The following is a 19063-nucleotide window of genomic DNA, read 5'->3' as shown; positions in this document are numbered from 1 at the left end:
AGGCAATGAATAATTTTTCCATTGTCTTTTTGTGACAAAAAGGGATGATTGACATCAGACATAATGCTATATATTGATATGCTAAATTCCAAAGATGCTATCACTGAAAACACACTTCTGTTTTACTACGCTGCCTAGTCCATGAAGCTTAACATTGGCAGTCTGGATCTATCTGGAAAAATAACCATCCAGAAAACCCTGCATTTTACTTTTCCTTCTGCATCTATCTTGATTTGGAATCTCTACTTCTGCATCTCCCCATTCAATTCTTTGAGTTCTATATGAAGTACAAAGTATGTAAAAACTAAGTCCTAATTTATTTATTATTTGCATAAGTATATCTTTTTCATAAAACTTTTTATTTCCCTGACACAATACTCCCAATATTCTTCACAATCACTCTTTGTCTTTCTGGAAATTATTATAAGACAAAAGTGGGTGCCCAACTGCACCTAATTTCATATTATTTTCATCACTTTTCCCCCCAGATTCCAGTTTTATAGCTTCAGAACTTCAGGAATATTGCAGGCTGAAATGTCTATCAGAACTGCTGAAAACAGATAAAGATATCTTCAGAGTAACATCAAAACTAAACTGATAGAAAAGTTAAATTTTATAAAAAATGTTTTAAGCTTGGTGAATTATTGTCAATAGCACTGATACTCTGACATTTGCTCCCAGATTAAGGATTAATTATTTTCTAGAGCAATTTTTATAAGAAATACTGTACTTACTTTGTTATGCTCAATAAAATAGCTTTCTTAGGAAGTTTACATACAAGATAAACTGGAAACTTTGTGAATAAAGTTGCTAATAACCTCCTAAACGGACATGTTCTACAAAATTCATAAAGAAATCACAATTGCAAATGTTTTCTCAATTTACAGTTTAAATACATAAAAATTCACTTATATCCAGAGTATCATGTGATGTGTTAATACTTGAATACATTCTATAATGTTGACTTTATAATGATCATCACCAGAGGCTGGAGAGAGAAAGGGGAAGAAGGGTTGATAAGCAGGTGCTACGTTACAGACAGGAGTATGATATCCTGGTGTTCTGCTGCACAGTAAGGTGACTATAAATAATGAGGTAGTGTGTATTTTCCTAAAAATAACAGTGCTAAAGGAATTATTGAAGGAGCTAGACATATTTACCCTTATTTAGACATTATACAATTTACTCATTCACTTTTTATTATTTTATTTCACAATCTGTAAGACAATGCCTTATCTTTTTCTTCCCTCATCTTAAACACTCATCAATACACACTGCATGTAATTTACTTCCCCTAATTGGCCATTTTCTTCACATGTAGATGTTAGGATCTCTCCCTCCTACTAACTTTGTACCAAAGGTGTGCTCAGTCATAATCAAAGGATAGTGTTGCAATGTCAAGGTGATATTCATATTTATAGATAATACACATAAAATACTCAGAATAAAGAAGCCTGAAAAATTATTCATCTTCAACATGAAAATATCAATATTCCAGCAAAAATCCTTCAAGGACTATCAAGTGTATTCAAAATGCAATTGAAATAGTTTAGAATGTCATTAAATAATGTTATTATCATCTGGTGACTAGCTGTTACCCTTTGCTGCATAGTCCATTACCCCAACACCCATCATGCCCTAAGATACAGTCTTGTCTTATCAATGCCCTTCATGTCTCACACTCTGGCATGTCACTTTATCTTTATAATTGTGTTTACTGCCTGGAACAAACTAGCAACCAGGATTTTCTGAGGAACAAGGTAGTTATCCTTCACACACATCTGGCTTCTTTTCATTCTGTGAGCTGTCCTTTTCTTCCTGAGTCTGTGTTAATTCGCATGTCCTGTGTTTTATAGTCCATTTACCTACAGACCTGCAGTGCATTTATAATATTAAAACATTTTTCCCCAGTGGGTTGTCAGTACATAGGTACTGTGTCTTTTGTTTACATCGTGCCTTGTTACATACTATTCACCAAATAAGTAGGTAGTCATTATCTGAGTTTATGTTAATGTTCTTGACTCTTACGTTCTCCCAATTTAAACTATCTACCCACACGTCAGCTTTATATTTACAGCTTGTTAAGTTCATGCTGAGAATTCTTTCTTCACTGAGCAGTTCAATTTACTATTGCAGCCATTTTTGCTTTTTCAAATATATATATATGTGTGTGTGTGCATATACATATATATATATATATATATTTCCCTGAGTGGGTACAAGGTTTCTCAAGTTACGACAATACCAGGTCACTGTATGGAGTAGTTGTAGCAAATTCCTGTTTTATTTCCGACTCCCTGATTCAAACACCTAATTAGTACATTGTCCTCAGATACAGCATGATTAGACATTAAACTAAGAAGAGATACTACACTTGATCTTAGTCAAAAGATTAATTTAGTTTAAACATTTTTTTAAGATTTATTGTTCATTTATTTGAAAGACAGAATTAGAGAGAGAGAGAGAGAGAGAGAGAGAGAGAGAGAGAGAGATTTTCCATCAATGTGTTTACTCCCCAAATAGCCACAAAAGCCAGGGCTGTGAAAAGCTGAAGCCAGAAACTTGGAGTGTCATCCAGGTCATCCCCCAGGGGTGTGGGAGCACAAGCACTGAGGCCATTTTCTGCTGCTTTCCCAAGCCTATTAGCAAGGAGCTGGATAAGAACTGGAGCAGTCAGTTCTGGAACCTGCGCCCATGTGGGATGCTAGTGTTGCGGGCAGTGACTTTACCCACTGTACCACAACACCAGCCTCTAAACATTCTAATAACAAATGTGTATTTTCCTCCATTGCTTGGTAATGTATGTTGTCCTTACTTTGAGACTTAAGTTCTTTAACTCAGGTATATATTTCTGCATTATGTTTCTTATGACTTTCTGATGTTTTTTAGGTCAAAACTAAGCAAATAATACATGCTCAATAAATATTGATGAGGTAATTAAAACCGTCACAGAGAACGAATAGATGATAACCCTTGACAAGTCATTTCATTAGATGTTTTTACACACTCAGGAACAAAATTCCAGCTCTCTTTTAAAAGTTTCAAATGTTAAGAGACAAAAATAGTGCCCCTGTGCATAAATGATAGACAGCTGGCTGATAATGTGATGATGAATCATTTGACATTCTTTTCAATTTCTTCCTTTAGAACTCTTAATAAGAATGTGTGCTATTAATCAACAACCAGGCATCCTGCATAGTTTGTGGGTGGATCCCAGAAGCGGCAAAAATATTGTTAGAACAATCAGATTGTCCAACTATTAAAATTACAATTCAGTGCAGAGTTCTAAAAGTTTTCACCCATAGGCATAACAAAAGGTGGACAATATATCATAACTGTCTAGATTTTCCCTTAAAGATTTAGTTGCATGCAGGTAAGGCATTTTCAACCCACCTCCTAGAATCTTCCTCCCACACATTGCCACAAAACAGGCTACCATTTTCCTGTGGGATTTAAGCTTCAAGACCACTCCATGTTTTTACGTGTTTTTTTTTTTTTTTCTTTTCTCCCCAGCAGTAGATTTTCACTGCAAGCAGAGCTATCAGCGGTGTGAGCTGAGCTAACAGCTTCGTGTTGAAAGGCTTCTCCATTGCTGGAACAGCTCTGAGGATATGGATTTTTGCTGAAGGCTGTGAAAGCAGGATGAACTTCTAAACAGGTTTTTATAATACAAGAATGGGCATTAGTATAAAAGTAGATGTTCTCATGTTGTCAACTCATACTACCATTTATATGCAAAATATTAAATGAGGAATATAATCCCCTAAATTCTGCCACTTACAAATGAAACCATACTATAATAGGTTGCCTCCGTCTTGGTACCCTGTTGATAAACTTTGATTGAATACTAATAACACAACCCCTGTTTTTACCATCCTCTGTGTCTCTACTGCTATATTCAAATAAGTGGAACTCATACGAGATTTTTTAAAATAAAAATTTTTGACACCATGTTTTCTGTTCTTGTTAATGAAACTATAATAGCACTTTATTTAATTTTTAAAATATTTATTTTTATTTATATTTTTCTTTTTCACAAAACATATCAGACTCATATTTAGATAAGAGATCATGTAACAACACTTAGTTGCTCCAGCAAAGAGTGCTTAGGATTTATTCAACTATTTGAAATCAGACTTACAAGGAGAGAAGGAGAGACAAAGAGATATCTATCTACTGGTTCACTCCCTAGATGGCCACAAAGACCAGGGTTGGGCCAGAACAAAGCCAAGAGCCAGGAGTTTCTTCTAGGTCTCCCACAGGGGTAGTGGGGACCCAACCATTTGGGCCATCTTCTGCTGCTTTTTCTAGGCCATTATCAGGGAGCTGAACATGAAGTGAAGCAGACAGGATAGGAAATGGTATCCATAGGGGATGCCGGCATCACAGGCAGCAGTTACACCACAACACTAGCACCAGCTTTAATTAATTTTATGTTTTAAGATTGGAGGGTGTTTTTTTTTTTTTTTAACTCATAATGCCTAAGATTTAAAAGGTTTTCTAGTATCAGATTCTGGGTGAAAGCCACGTATTTTGACCTACTAATAGTAAACAGTAATGTGTTTATAAATGTACCAACAGATAGAGGTATATTTATCAATGCAGACATTAGGATTTGTAGTATTATATGTCTAAGATATCTTGGACCAAAATCTCTCCAGCTATTGAAATAAATATGATTCTCTCCCAAATGATGTAAATGTTAAATGGTACTCAGCAGTTCCACTTACAGATGACTATATTCTATGAGTGAATAACCAGTTGATACAGATTAGACTGCTAGGAAAATAGAAGATAAAGTTTATGGCTTTCTAATTGTAACTATAAATTATAGATGTAATTATAGTTATATTGTTTCTTGCTCTAAGTTAAAACAGAATATATTCTGTGAAAGATTTCATGTTTTGCAGAAGCACGCTAATATACGTTTCTTTGTTTTTTGAAAAAGTACTATTATTAGGATGCCACCAAGCAGAAATTTTACTATGGTAAAGTTCTTTATATAAGAGAAATAGAAATAAGGAAATTAGGTTATTCCGAGACCTATGTTTTAATTTTATTTTGAAACTCTATTATTATATTCTCATATAATAGTAATTGACATGTGTTCATTACAATTATGCATTAATAAACTAAACTTATCTCTGCAAACAATAATAAAATTTAAGAATAGTGTGATAATTTATTATAGAATGACTACTGAGACTTTTTCAGTAATCTAATTGGAAGTCAATTGTTCCTGATATTTTAGATGAATCAAAATGAAAATGTGAGAAGTGGTTGGACAAGGGACAAAAGCGCCTTTGGGAGCTGCTGTGGAGATGGCAACTTGGCATCCTGACAGCCTGAAGACTATAAAGTAAAGCCATTTTCACCCGAGATGAGTGTTTTGAACAAAAACAAAAGAAAGTTTAGAAAAAGCACATTCCAATTTCTAGGACTCACAGAAGAGGAGAGACTAAGTACAAGATAAGAAAAATTAGGATTCCTGAAAAAAGGGAGAAATATATTTACGTAGACATTTTATAAAGAATATGTTTGTGTTTTAATAGAGAGATCAATAAGACTATCACCTAGACATGTGTAGAGACTAAAAAATTCCCAGTAAATTTTATTGTCAGAGTTTTACTGCAAAATTTTAGTATATATTTAGTGAATTTTATGGTGAAGAAACACAAATAGCATATGTGGAAGACTATTGTCAAATTAAGATATTATGTAAGTGGTGTAAAAGATTATGCTATCTGGCTGCAATTATGGCTATTTTTTTAACTTTTATTTAATGAATATAAATTTCCAGTGTACAGCTTATGGATTACAATGGCTTCCCCCTCCCATAACTTCCCTCCCACCCGCAACCCTCCCCTCTCCCGCTCCCTCTCCCCTTCCATTCACATCAAGATTCATTTTCAATTCTCTTTATATACAGAAGGTCAATTTAGTATAATTTCAACAGTTTGCACCCACATAGAAACACAAAGTGAAACATACTGTTTGAGTACTAGTTATAGCATTAAATCAAAATGTACAGCACATTAAGGACAGAGATCCCACATGAGGAGCAAGTGTACAGTGGCTCCTGTTGTTGACCCAACAAATTGACACTCTAGTTTATGGCGCCAGTAACCACCCTAGGCTCTCATCATGAGTTGCCAAGGCTATGGAAGCCTTCCAAGTTCACACATAGCAACACAAAGTGAAAAATACTGTTGGAGTACTAATTATAGCATTAAATAACAGCGTACAGCACATTAAAGACAGAGATCCTACATGATATTTTTTTAAAACTTAATTAATTTTCTATGCAATTTCCAATTTGACACCAAGGTTTTTTTTTTTTTTTTCATTTTCAATTCTCTTTATATACAGAAGATCAATTCAGTATATACTAAGTAAAGATTTCATCAGTTTGCACCCAAACAGAAACACAAAGTGAAACATACTGTTTTAGTACTAGTTATAGCATCACTTCACATTAGACAACACATTAAGGACAGATCCCACATTAGATGTAAGTACACAGTGACTCCTGTTGTTGACTTAACAATTTGACACTCCGGTTCATGGCGTCAGTAATCTCCCTAGGCTCTAGTCATGGTTGCTAAGGCTACGGAAGCCTTTAGGGTTCGCTGACTTTGATCTTATTCCGACAGGGTCATAGTCAAAGTAGAAGCTCTCTCCTCCTTTCAGAGAAAGGTACCTCCTTCTTTGATGGCCCCGTTCTTTCCACTGGGATCTCACTTGCGGAGATCTTTCATTTAGGTCTTTTTTTTTTTCCATGATATCTTGGCTTTCCATGCCTACAATACTCTCATGGGCTCTTCAGCCAGATCCAAATGCCTTAAGGGCTGATTCTGAGACCAGAGTGCTATTTAGGACATCTGCCATTCTATGAGTCTGCTGTGTATCCCGCTTCCCATGTTGGATCTTTCTCTCCCTTTTTGATTCTATCAGTTAGTATTAGCAGACACTAGTCTTGTTTGTGTGATCCCTTTGACTCTTAGACCTATCAGCGTGATCAATTGTGAACTGACATTGATCACTTGGACTAGTGAGATGGCATTGGTACATGGCACCTTGATGGGATTGTATTGGACTCCCCTGGCACATTTCTAACTCCAGCATTTGGGGCAAGTCCGATTGAGCATGTCCCAAATTTGCAATTATGGTTATAAAGGAAAAAAAAGACACTCATGTTCTTAGTGAGAAAACATAACATAGAGATCAGATTCTGAAGAACTATAATGAGAAGTGACAACAAGCATAGGAGAAAAATTTAGCAGAGAATCTATTTCAAAAACCAACTTAGTTGCTATAGGAAAGTCTCAGGAAAGTTTTGGTTTCAATGGGAACTAAGATATGCCTGATTGTTGAAATCATTCACAATTTAACTACATTTAATTCCAAGTGTAATAAGAGAGAATGCTGCCTATTGAAAGTACTGGGTGGTTTACAGAAATCTTGGTTTTGAAGATATTGGAAAGGATTTTAAGTTCTGGTTGTGTATAAGTACGGAATGGGAACAGCAGTGAGATATAACTGATGAATATTTCCTGAATGCCAAACATTGCTAAAATTGTTATGATATAGTCATAAAAGCACAAAAGAAGAGTCTCAGACATTCGCCACTGTATGACTTATACAAAGGAAGAGATATGAAGAAGGATATGTGCTGTGATCTGGAGATTTCAAAGTCAATTTTTGACAAAGTAAAAGTGGCTAAGTGTTTCGTTGGAGAATCTGTATCCTGAGTCATGGAAGACAAAGATGCCTTAGCTAGGTGATTCTAGAACATTAAAAAAGAAGAACCAGAGGTGCCTTTAGAAATGATGTACGAATGAGGAGAAAGGGAAAGAGGAAATGAAGAAATGTAAGTGCATGAGGATAAATTCAAACAGTTCCTAAAAATGAAACTAAAAATATATATTCTGGTGCAGTTTTTTGATCTACATGCATTTGAGTGGTCCTCAAAAAGCTCATGGAAAATGTATAATATGCAAAAATTGTGCATAGTTTTCAAATTGGACCAAAATGAATTTATCTTTTAATTCTATTTCCATGAACTTTTTTTGTTGTTTTTGTTTTTGTTTTTGACAGGCAGAGTGGACAGTGAGAGAGAGAGACAGAGAGAAAGGTCTTCCTTTGCTGTTGGTTCACCCTCCAATGGCCGCCGTGGCCAGTGCGCTGCGGCCAGCGCACCGCACTGATCCCATGGCAGGAGTCAGGTGCTTCTCCTGGTCTCCCATGGGGTGCAGGGTCCAAGCACTTGGGCCATCCTCCACTGCACTCCTGGGCAACAGCAGAGAGCTGGCCTGGAAGAGGGGCAACCGGGACAGAATCCAGCGCCCCGACCGGGACTAGAACCCGGAGTGCCAGCACCGCAAGGTGGAGAATTAGCCTGTTGAGCCGCGGCACCGGCTCTATGAACTTTTTGAAGTACATACCTTTGTACACGTGCTGTGAAGTACTATTGAGAAATATGACTGGGAACATAGGCAAATGTATTTTGCTAAATGTTCTATGTTTAATTTAACTGTTTTTGACTGAAATACAGTCAATAAGAAGCCAAAAATATGGTTTAGTGTAGAAATTGAAGTTATTAGATTTTGATTAATTCCACCAGGATTACTTTAGTATACTGATTAAAGTGAATTAAATGAAGAAGCAAAAAGATTGTTCCTGGTGCTTTGCTGTATGCCTGGTGAGTGATGTATGTAATTTAAATTTGGAAAACATCAGTGTAGAAAAATAAAAGATACATTTGAGATATCTTCAGGATTTGGTGATTTATTGACTTGGGAGTATCTTGTAGGATAATACCAAGGACTTATCTAAAGAATTGTTCATTATGATACAAAAGCTGTTGGCTCTCTCCAACAGCAAAAGCATGGTTTAGAAGACAACTTTTGAATGTATTGAAGCTGATGTTACATTTAGACATCCAAAATTTTTTGCTATTTGAAAACTTTATTTTGTTTCAGTGAATTCTACTTGCTTCATAATGTTCAAAAGATTTATTTATTTATTTGAAAAGTAGGGGAACAGAGAAATAGTAAGAAAAAGAAAAATATTTTCCATCTACTGGTTCACTTCCAAATGGTGCAATACCATGTATTCAGTCAGACCCAAGCCAGGAACCTGGGAATCCAGCTGAGTCCCTTTCGTGGAGTTGTGCACTTTTAAAGGGTAAAAGCAAGTTTTGTGAATTATAGTCAATAAAAACAAGTGTATTAGACAAAATAGAAAACGTTACTGAGCTGTTATCAATACTCTGTATGTTTCCCAACTGTCCAGAAAAAGCTACGTAAAAAAAAAAAATTCTTAAGGTGCATAACAGGTATGTGTAACAGTATACAGCATGTTTTTTGGTGCTTATGTCTTTAACATCACAAATCATTCTTACTTATCAAAATTTGTTCTGCTCTTTTCTCCTTTGCTACCATGTTTGACTGAATAGTTTTCTGTATATCATTGATCTTACTTTATTTTAGTTTGAGTTATTTTTATTTCCATTGATAACTAATCTTTCCTTAAATATATCCAATTATACTCAATATCTCAATTTTCATATTGAGTGATATAATATTATACTTCCCAAGCCCTTTACATTGTTATGGAACATTTTGCTTTGATAGTTCATATTCTATTTAGTATGTTATACTGTTTCTGTACCAATGATATTGTTATATATATATTAAATATGAGTATATAGATCACTAAATTCTTCCTTATATTTATGTATAAATTTTATTCTTGTTATTCAAAATTGTTACCTCTGTGTTTCCTATTCTGCCTGTTTGGTGATTTTCATTTTTTCTTTATTTGCTGTTCAAGAACATCTTTTACTTAATTGAGGTTACGTATGAGAAAATTCTTGTATATAAATCTATGTATCTATACAAATTCAATTATGTATGAAGTCACTCATGTTATGAATTTATATATTTTCCTATGCCTATAAATAATTTTTCTATGCCTATAAATAATTTTTCTATGCCTATAAAATATTTTATTGATATTTAAATAAGGAGTAAATTATATTTTCTTGAATTTTTACATATACATTTAATATCAAAATTATGTATCTATGTATATGTTTGAGAGATGGAGAGATGGACAGACATAGCCAGAGAATGAGCTCCCATCCATTGGTTCATTAGCTAAATGACTTCTGTGGCCACGTTCTGGGCTTGGGCCATAGCTGGGGGCCTGAAACTTAATCCAGGTCTCCTATGTATGGCAGGGACTCTCATGAGCTATCCACTGCTCCTCCCAGAGATTTCAGTGGTAGGAAGCTGTAACCCAGAGTGTGGACCTTCCATCAAACTCAGAGTTCAACAAGAGATGCCAGCATCTCAGTCAGCATCTTAGCCTCGAGACCAAATGTGTGCCCTGATTTTGACTTTTTTTTATTCATTTATATGGATTTATATTCTGATCTAAGTAATTTTCTCATATTAGAGTTTTATATTGCTAAATACACATTTCTAAATGCTTTGTAGAGACAATAGTAGATGTGATATGAGCTGTTTTTACTTTTGCTAAGTATGTAAATAAATACCTTTTCATGAGTGATATTTCTTTGATTCGCAACAAAATACTAATGTCTCAATTTCATTCATAGTGTTAAAAAAAAGATATGCCATATTCCTAGGGCTGCTTCTTGCGTGATAATATCTTTTAACGTCTAACTTATCTCTGAAAATTACTATTAATATGTAGAGACTCACCAGTTAATGGTTTTTATCATGAAATTGCAGACTGCCATTTACAAAAAGTATAGAGAAATATTCCTACTTGGCATCTTTCCAACTTGATGATTTCATATGTATATATGAAACTATAGTTCCAGAATGGATGTACAAAAAAGGTGAGCATAATGAGTGATAAAATGTTCTTGGATAACTCAGAAAAACAGTGTTGAAAACCTTCTAATCATGAAATTGAGTATTCATAGTGGTTGGATGGGAATATTATATTTTCTTCTAGTACCGTTTATCTTTTGTAGCCAGCAATTTGCAATTTATTTTCTATTGATTATGATCAATAAATCCTTGTGACTATCATACTATAAAATTAATACTTATTTGCAAAAATTTAAATATTATTTTCTAGATATGAATGTTCTAATGTTGACAAATGATGAATTTTGCTTTAGTTTCTCTAAAAATCTGAACTCAGTACTTACGCAGTTTCTTGGAATCATGTTTTGAGTTTGCTGTTCATATTATTGCAAGAGATATAACTTTGCTGTAACTTTGTAATGAGTGTTAACAGGAATCTCATTTGAGAAAATTCCCTTATTAACAGCTTTGTTCCTTGTTTCCTTTCCTAGACTACACTATGGGAGCTTCAACAGTGTAGTTTAGAAAATGAGATTTCGATATATTTGTAAACTACCTTAGTTGCATTCCTGTCAAGGACAGCTAAGAATTCCTGAAAATATCATTACCTGGATCACTTGAGTCTTCTAAAGACAGACAAAAAAATTTAATGTGCCCACTGGTGATAGATTATTTTCTCTGAGGGACCATTTGACAATTGCAATACTTTTCAGTTCTGAAATCAGGAAATTGAGGCTACCTAAAAGAACAAAATTAAAGCATTTTCTTTATAAACATTGCATCTTAAATTACCACAAAGACAAACTAAAATCTCATTAAGTAAAAGTACTACTTAAACATACAACTAAAGAAATATGTGATTCTTTTAAATCTGTTTTCATAGTTATTTGATTTACAAACTGTATGGTTATACTTGAAGTAAAATTTGTCTCAGATCCTGGTTATTAGGGAAAAGATCACAGAAACATTTGGAAAGATGCAATTACAGGCTGTGAGATGCATCCATAAAAGCTTTTGTGAAAATCCACTAAATCTTTGTTCAAAGACTTAAGCTTCTGTCAAGAGATGTTTTCTATTTCGAGATGATAGTCACCAAGGGAAACCAAAGTCTGACATTAAAAGAGAGTTTTTCTATGATGTGTTTATGGACAGACTGTTCGCAGACTCTTTGTCTACTAAATAAATAATTTCCTGTTAGTAACCGCATCGGATCTTACAGAATTCCTTTCATACATCTTAATCATTTTATTGTTTTCTTGATCTTTAAAAGAGGCATATGTATTTAGTACATCTTTTTTTTCTGAATTTATTACTTAGCTGAATGACACTTTGTGCACAACAACCCACTCAATATCCTGTGGATACTTGGCCTTCTCTTTGTTTTTCACATTTGGCTTTGTGGTCCTTTGTTCATATATTTGTATATGGACATATATATATATACATATATGTATATTGTCATTATTAACATTACATGTTTCACAGCTAGTATGGACACTTTCTTAAATTTATCATTTAAAGGTTTAGTCACCTTAATAAATTAGTGATGGTCTAGTTCATTCTTTGCATTGATTTTATAAATGCATTGGCCAATAGGTGTTCCTTTATTTGTATTCTTTTCACCATTGCCAAATACAATAAACATTTTTAAAATATTCTCATATGTAAGTATTTTTTATTGCTAAGGCAGATTCCCAGAAATGAACTTATTGGAACAAAGTGTAAATGTAATTTTAATTTTTGTAGAGATTGCCAGATGGCTTTCCAAAATGATTTTTAATGATTCACATCTCTTCCAGCAATGCAGAAGACTACTTTTTGCCTGCATTTTTGCTGACAATAGACATTAACAATCATTTAAATTTTGTCAGTTTAATATGGATAACATGGTATCTCATTCATACTTTAACTTCTATTTCTCTAAGTGAGTATCAGCATCTTTTCACATGTGTCCTATTGACTTGAATTTGTTATTCTGTGACAAGGATCATCAAATTTCTGTCCAGTTACTATTTAGAGACTTGTCCTTTCCCTGTGACATTCTTTATCTTTATTTTGCAAATGTTTTTCTTAAATTATGTTCTCTTAATCTTTCTCATTTACTTATTACCATGATTGTTTTCCTTAACAAAGAAAAATGCTTACCTTTTAAATTATATTGATTTTTTAGTTGAGAATATGTGACTTTCCCTAAAATTCTAAGTGCAGGCTCAGCAATTTTTTTCCTGGCTTTTATTATTTTTTAAAAAGCACATGTAGTTTAATTTCATATTCCCAGATATATACAAGGTTTATATTATATTATAACAATTAATTTTATTAAAATATGTATTATTTTGCACCAATTACAACTAATGTCACATCTTTTAAAACTATTTGATATTATAATTTCATGTCTTTTGGGTATATACAGTAGAATCGCAAGCAGTTCTAATTCCAATTTTTTAAGGAATCTCCATAGTGTTGTCTATACAGGCTGTAACTGCTCCAACATATATATTGTATCAGTTTTCACAATAGCTAAGAAATGGAATCAACCAAAGTGTTTGTTATCAGATGAACGAATAAAGAAAATGTGATTCAAATGCAAAATGTGATACTACTCAACCATAAAAAAGGAATAAAATCCTGTCATTTGCCCACAAAATGAATGGACTTGCAGGCTAGCATTTCAAATGAAAACAGCTAGATATGGGAAGACAAGTACAGAATGCTCTTTTTCATTTGTGGAAGCCAAGAAAACTCAAGCTAAACAGAGAATACTAACTACTATATGTGGAGATAAAGGAAGTTTAGATAACAGACACTAAATCAGAATTAGATTGAATTAATAAATTCATAGTATTACAAAGCATAATGGAGTGACTACAGTTCATGTGGAGGTGTTTGTCATTATTAGATGTTTGCCTTATGTTCTATGAGGCAATAGAATAAAAGAGCCCCAAGTAATGTCAAAGAAAGGGATATGGGCTGGCGCCATGGCTTACTTGGTTAATCCTCTGCCTGTGGTGCTGGCATCCCATCTGGGCGCCAGGTTCTAGTCCTGGCTGCTCCTCTTCCAGTCCAGCTCTCTGCTGTGGCCCGGGAGGGCAGTGGAGGATGGCCCAAATTCTTGAGCTCCTGCACCCACATGGGAGACCAGAAGGTGGCACCTGATTCTGGCTTCGGATCGGCATAGCTCCGGCTGTAGCGGCCATTTGGGGAGTGAACCAACGGAAGGAAGACCTTTCTCTCTGTCTCGCTCTCTCACTGTCTATCTGTCAAAAAAAAAAAAAAAGGATATAAAGATTACCTTGCTTTGTCATTATATGTTGTATACATGTATTGAAATATTGCAATGTAGCTAATAATTATGAACAATTCATTTTAATAAAAATTTTTAAAATGTCATTTGATTCACCACGTCCCCTATTTATCCAAACTAAAGGAAATCAAGATGTTGAAGAGATACTTATTCTCCCATGTTTATTGTGATAATATTCACAATAGCCAAGGTATGACAGTCACCTTGGTGCCTATGAATGGACAAATGAATACACAAAATGTGGTATATATAGAACAGAATTGTATTGAGCCATAAAGAGAATGAAATCCTGGGATAAGGATACTCTTGGAGAATATTGTGGTAAGTGAATTAAGCTTAGCACAATAGAACAAGTATTGCATATTGTCATTTACATGTAGAAGCTAAAAATATTGGTGTTACAGAATCTGAAACCAAAATAGTGGTTACCAGAGACTGAAAAGAATGAGAGGAATGAAGAATGGAAAAACATGGTTCACAGGTACAAAGGTGTAATTAGATACAAGAAATAATTTCGAATGTCCAACAGCATGGTATGGTATGCTAACTGTAACAGTGGTTAATCTGTAATTCAGTGTAGTCAATAGAGAAGATTTTGAATTTTCTGAACACAAATGATAAATATTTGAGCTTATGGATATGTTATTTACACTGATCTGAAGATTACATGTTGTATACGTATATGGAAGTACCATAGGGTATAATTGTTATTTGTCAATTTAAACAAAATTCTGAAAGACATTAAAATACATTTTTGTAAAATTCTCTGGTTCTGGAGACAAATTTGAGAGGAGAATTCAATTACAACTTTGACTTTATAGTTATAGGGCTTTTGGAGGTGTATATTTCATATACAACAAGTTGTGAGAGAGGACAATTTGTAACAAAATTGATAAATTTTTAATTGTAGACTTCTTGGTACCATTCCTTATTATCTTTCTATTTCTCTATAGTCTACAATTATATACCTTATTATTATATGTTTACTACCCGTAATTTCAGTCTCTTTTTAAATATTTATTTAATTTATTTGAAAGGCAGAGTTACAGAGAGAAAAAGAGGGGGAAATAGAGACAGGAAGGTTGTCCATCCGCTAGTTCACTCCCCAAATGGCCGCAAACATAAGGGATGGGCCAAAAAGAAGACAGGAGCCAGGAGCTTTTTTTGGGTCTCCCAAGTGGGTGCAGGGGCCCAAGCTTATAGGCCATCCTCCTCTGCTTTCCAGGTGCATGACTTGGGAACTTGATCAGAATTGGAGCAGCCAGGACTCTAACTGGTGCCCATTGCTGGTCTCCATATAGGATGCAGGCACTGCAGGCAGCAACTTAACCAGCTAAACCACAATGCTGGCCGGGGTCTTCTATTCTTGTCTTTGTTAGTGTTCTTAAATGTTTGTCATTTTATTTACTTTTATCTATTTTTTTCCTACTTTTAATTTCATTATTTTATTTTTTTCTACTCAATTTGTGTTTCCTTTGGTACCTTTTTTATAATTGTTCAAGATGGGAGAATTATGTTGCGTTGGTACCTTTACTTTTTCCTAATGCAATGATATATAAACTTCAATTTTAGCACAGCTTTAGCAGTAAATCACAACTTTTGTATTATGCAAAAATACATTTATTTTCATTCACTTTATTTTTTTATTTAAAACTTTGTCTTTGACTAAAAGAGTAAGTAGATTAAGAAGTGTGTCTTTTGTGGTCTGTTATTGACTTGTATTTGACAATGATAGATTAAGACACTATAAGCCTTTTTGTTGGGATGATTACGTGGACCGGCTCCTCAGTGAGCTTCTGCGGTAGGCGATGCATTGATCTGTGTAGCAGACCAAAAATTCTCTTGGTAAATATTCTGCTACACCAATCAGTTCTTTCATTTAATCCTTTAGGAGCATTCCCAAATTATTATTGTGGGAATGTTTATTGGAAACATTTTTAGTTTTGCATATTCCTGGATGTGGGATTATAAAGAACTGAAAATTAATCATTGACTATATGACATAAAATTAATGATATACTCTAAATCAGGGGTTTATACACTATGGCCCTTTAGCCAAGTTTTTCATATCACTTATTTTTATAAATAAATCACATTAGTTTTTAATGTCTGTGGCAAAAACTGGAAGACTAAAAGAGGCTGTATTATTTTGTTTGTATATTTAAAGGTAGTTTGCTGATCACTAATGTAAATAATAATAATCACCATGAGTTTAAAAAGTTTGCCAAAATTAAACAAATTAAAAGTATATTTTTTAACAGGGCTCTGCCTTCAAATTTTGTTATATCATTATATTTGAAGCTTCTGTAGAATATAATATTATGCACATTTAAAAAAGTTTACTTCACAAAATTAGGTGTAGAGATCTTAAAATACTACCATTTCAAAATAAAATAAATATTATATAACATGTAAACATTTATAAATGTTGAAATCACAAAATACAAATATTTTGTTTTAAATTGTCAGAAATTCAGCTACAGGGAAGGGTGGCTGGTGCCATAGGTAAGTCACCACTTCTCACATAGGAGTGCCTCATTCAAGTCATGGCGACCCTGCTTCCTTTCCAGCTTTGTGCTAGTGTACACACTTTGTACCAACTCAAATGCTTGAGTCTTAGCTAGCCATGAGGGGGCCCTGGATGCCTTCCATGTCTTGGCTTTTGCTTAATTCAACCTGGGCTTTGGTGAGCATTTGGGGACTGCACCTGTGAATCCAGAATCTGTCTTTCTCTGTCTCTTTCTCTTGTCTCACTGCCTTCCAAATAAAAATCAATAAAGTAAAAGTAATTCAACTACAGTTTTTTTTCTTTTATTTACATATGCCAAATTCACTAAAAGTGGCTATCTAATGGTTTACGGTTTATATCGCAATAACTGAAATTTGTTTTTCTCATAATCTCTGTTGTTAACATTTGACACAATTGCTTTTCTGAAATTGAATGAGCCTTGGTGTGACACCTATTGAAGCTTGAGATGGAATAGCTACATCTTAACTGTCTTTTCATGTTGTTATGCAAAGGCAGACATTTAGCATTTCAAAATTATATTGTAAGAAATCTTAAAATATTTTTATTCATTCAATATTTAAAAATTCTTTTGTGAAGGATGAGTTAAAGTGAGGAAAAAATGTAGGGACCAGGTTAAGCTACCACTTGTGACACTGGCATTCCATAAGGAGTGCTGGGTAGAGTCCTGGCTTTTTCACTTCTGATCCAGCTTCCTGCTATGCAGGACAACGAAGATGGAGACCAGGTTGGAGTTCCCGGCTCTAGATCCTTGGCTTTGCCCTGGCTTAGACCAAGCTGTTACAGCTATTTATGGAGTTAACCAGCAGATGGGAAATCTCTCTTTCCCTGCTATCCCTTTCTTCCCCCTGCCCGTCACTGTTCTTCTGCCTTTCTATCAAATAAATAAATCTTTAAATAAAATAAATTTATGAACATATGACCAAATTTCTAATTACAAGGCCTGCTGTGTATACTGCCTGATTCTGCATTAAGCACCTGTGATTAGGAAGGCTTAGTCTACTACTAGGAATTATAAGTAGGTCTTATTATTTTGGTATTCAAAATGAAGAAATTGATCTCATAATGGTTAATAAAGCAATGGTCTAAAGCAACTTAGTATGACTCCTTTCCTACATATTAAACTAAGTAGTTAATTGGAATTTATATTCACTTGATAATTTCTTATTACTGAAAACATTTAAAGTATGCAAGTGCATTCTCTATTGCCTGTGTTAGCTAATAGGATGTGTACTATCTCCCTGTTTAGTGTACTCTACATGTGGACACTCCATATCAATGCATTTCATTTAATTAGAATAGGAAAAAAAAGCTGGCATATACATTGTCAAGCCATTGCAAACCATACTAATTCAGATATAATTCTATATTTCTCCCTAAATGTGATTATACCTTGAAGCTGTACATGGAACTGTTTCATCCCCTCCTCAGTAGTTGCCCCTTTCACATTCTCCATTCTCCATGGCTTTTTGGGGGTCTATGTAGTGAAGGAACTCTAATATTTTTTTCTCCCACTTCAATCTATTATTTTAAGTTCACCTCTGAACAGTTATTTCAGAAATTCAGAAGCAATGAAAACCATGTTTAACATTATTTAATAAACTGCCATTATCAAAGATTAGGCACAGATTGTATTTTAGAGTGCTAAAAGCTAGAGCAAGTTAAAGCCAATAAGGCAATGACATGAAGATTATTTGAATTGCCACTTCAACAATAAAGCATGAGTAGTAATATATACAGTAAGTGGCACATTTTAAATTTTAGTATAAATATAATGCAAAATACTGAAGGAAAAATGTAGGATACTTTAGACAAATAGATTTGCCAAGAATAATAACTTCAGTAATGAGATTAAACTGTTTATTTTTTCTAAAATGTTAATTATAATAAAAACTTTTAGTTTCCCAACTGAATGCATTTTTTAAAATTTTTTTAAAACTTGGGAATGCAGCAAAGAAAATTGCTGTAATATATGCCAATAAAATGTTAACTAGATATAAAGTGGCTTAATTTAGAAAATATGCAATTCTAAACAAATCAGTTTTCTCACATTGGGAAGGAGGGCATTATTTTAAGAGTCTTTTTTAGGACTCTCATATTACAATTTAAGTTTATTAAAGTAAAATTTAAACAACAAAGAATATATGTGTTTGAGCATTAACATTGTAAATAATAGGAAAGGCAAAATGTGCTTAGGAGATAACATATTAATGATATGGGCTACAACATATACAAGTGTGAGTGTTTAATAAAGAATGGAGAAAGAGCCATTCATGTCTTTGATTAGATTTATGATTTTATATGAAAGATACTTAAGGATCAAAAGATAGTTCACAAAAGTGAGTGCCTTGACTGCATGAAAATTTCACTATGAGAGAATCAATTTTT

General features: G+C 33.8%; 1 non-coding gene across 1 annotated transcript; it reads right to left on the bottom strand.

Moving 5' to 3' along the window:
• Positions 1–2211: 2211 nt before the first annotated feature.
• LOC133762595 (U2 spliceosomal RNA) lies at positions 2212–2401 on the bottom strand. The gene has a single exon (XR_009866283.1). It is a non-coding gene; the product is annotated as a U2 spliceosomal RNA (small nuclear RNA).
• Between the last annotated feature and the right edge of the window lie 16662 nt (positions 2402–19063).

The sequence above is a fragment of the Lepus europaeus genome, chromosome 6 (genome assembly GCF_033115175.1).
Source record: "Lepus europaeus isolate LE1 chromosome 6, mLepTim1.pri, whole genome shotgun sequence".
Classification (NCBI taxonomy): Eukaryota; Metazoa; Chordata; class Mammalia; order Lagomorpha; family Leporidae; genus Lepus; species Lepus europaeus.
This window is presented reverse-complemented; position numbering and strand designations above follow the sequence as displayed.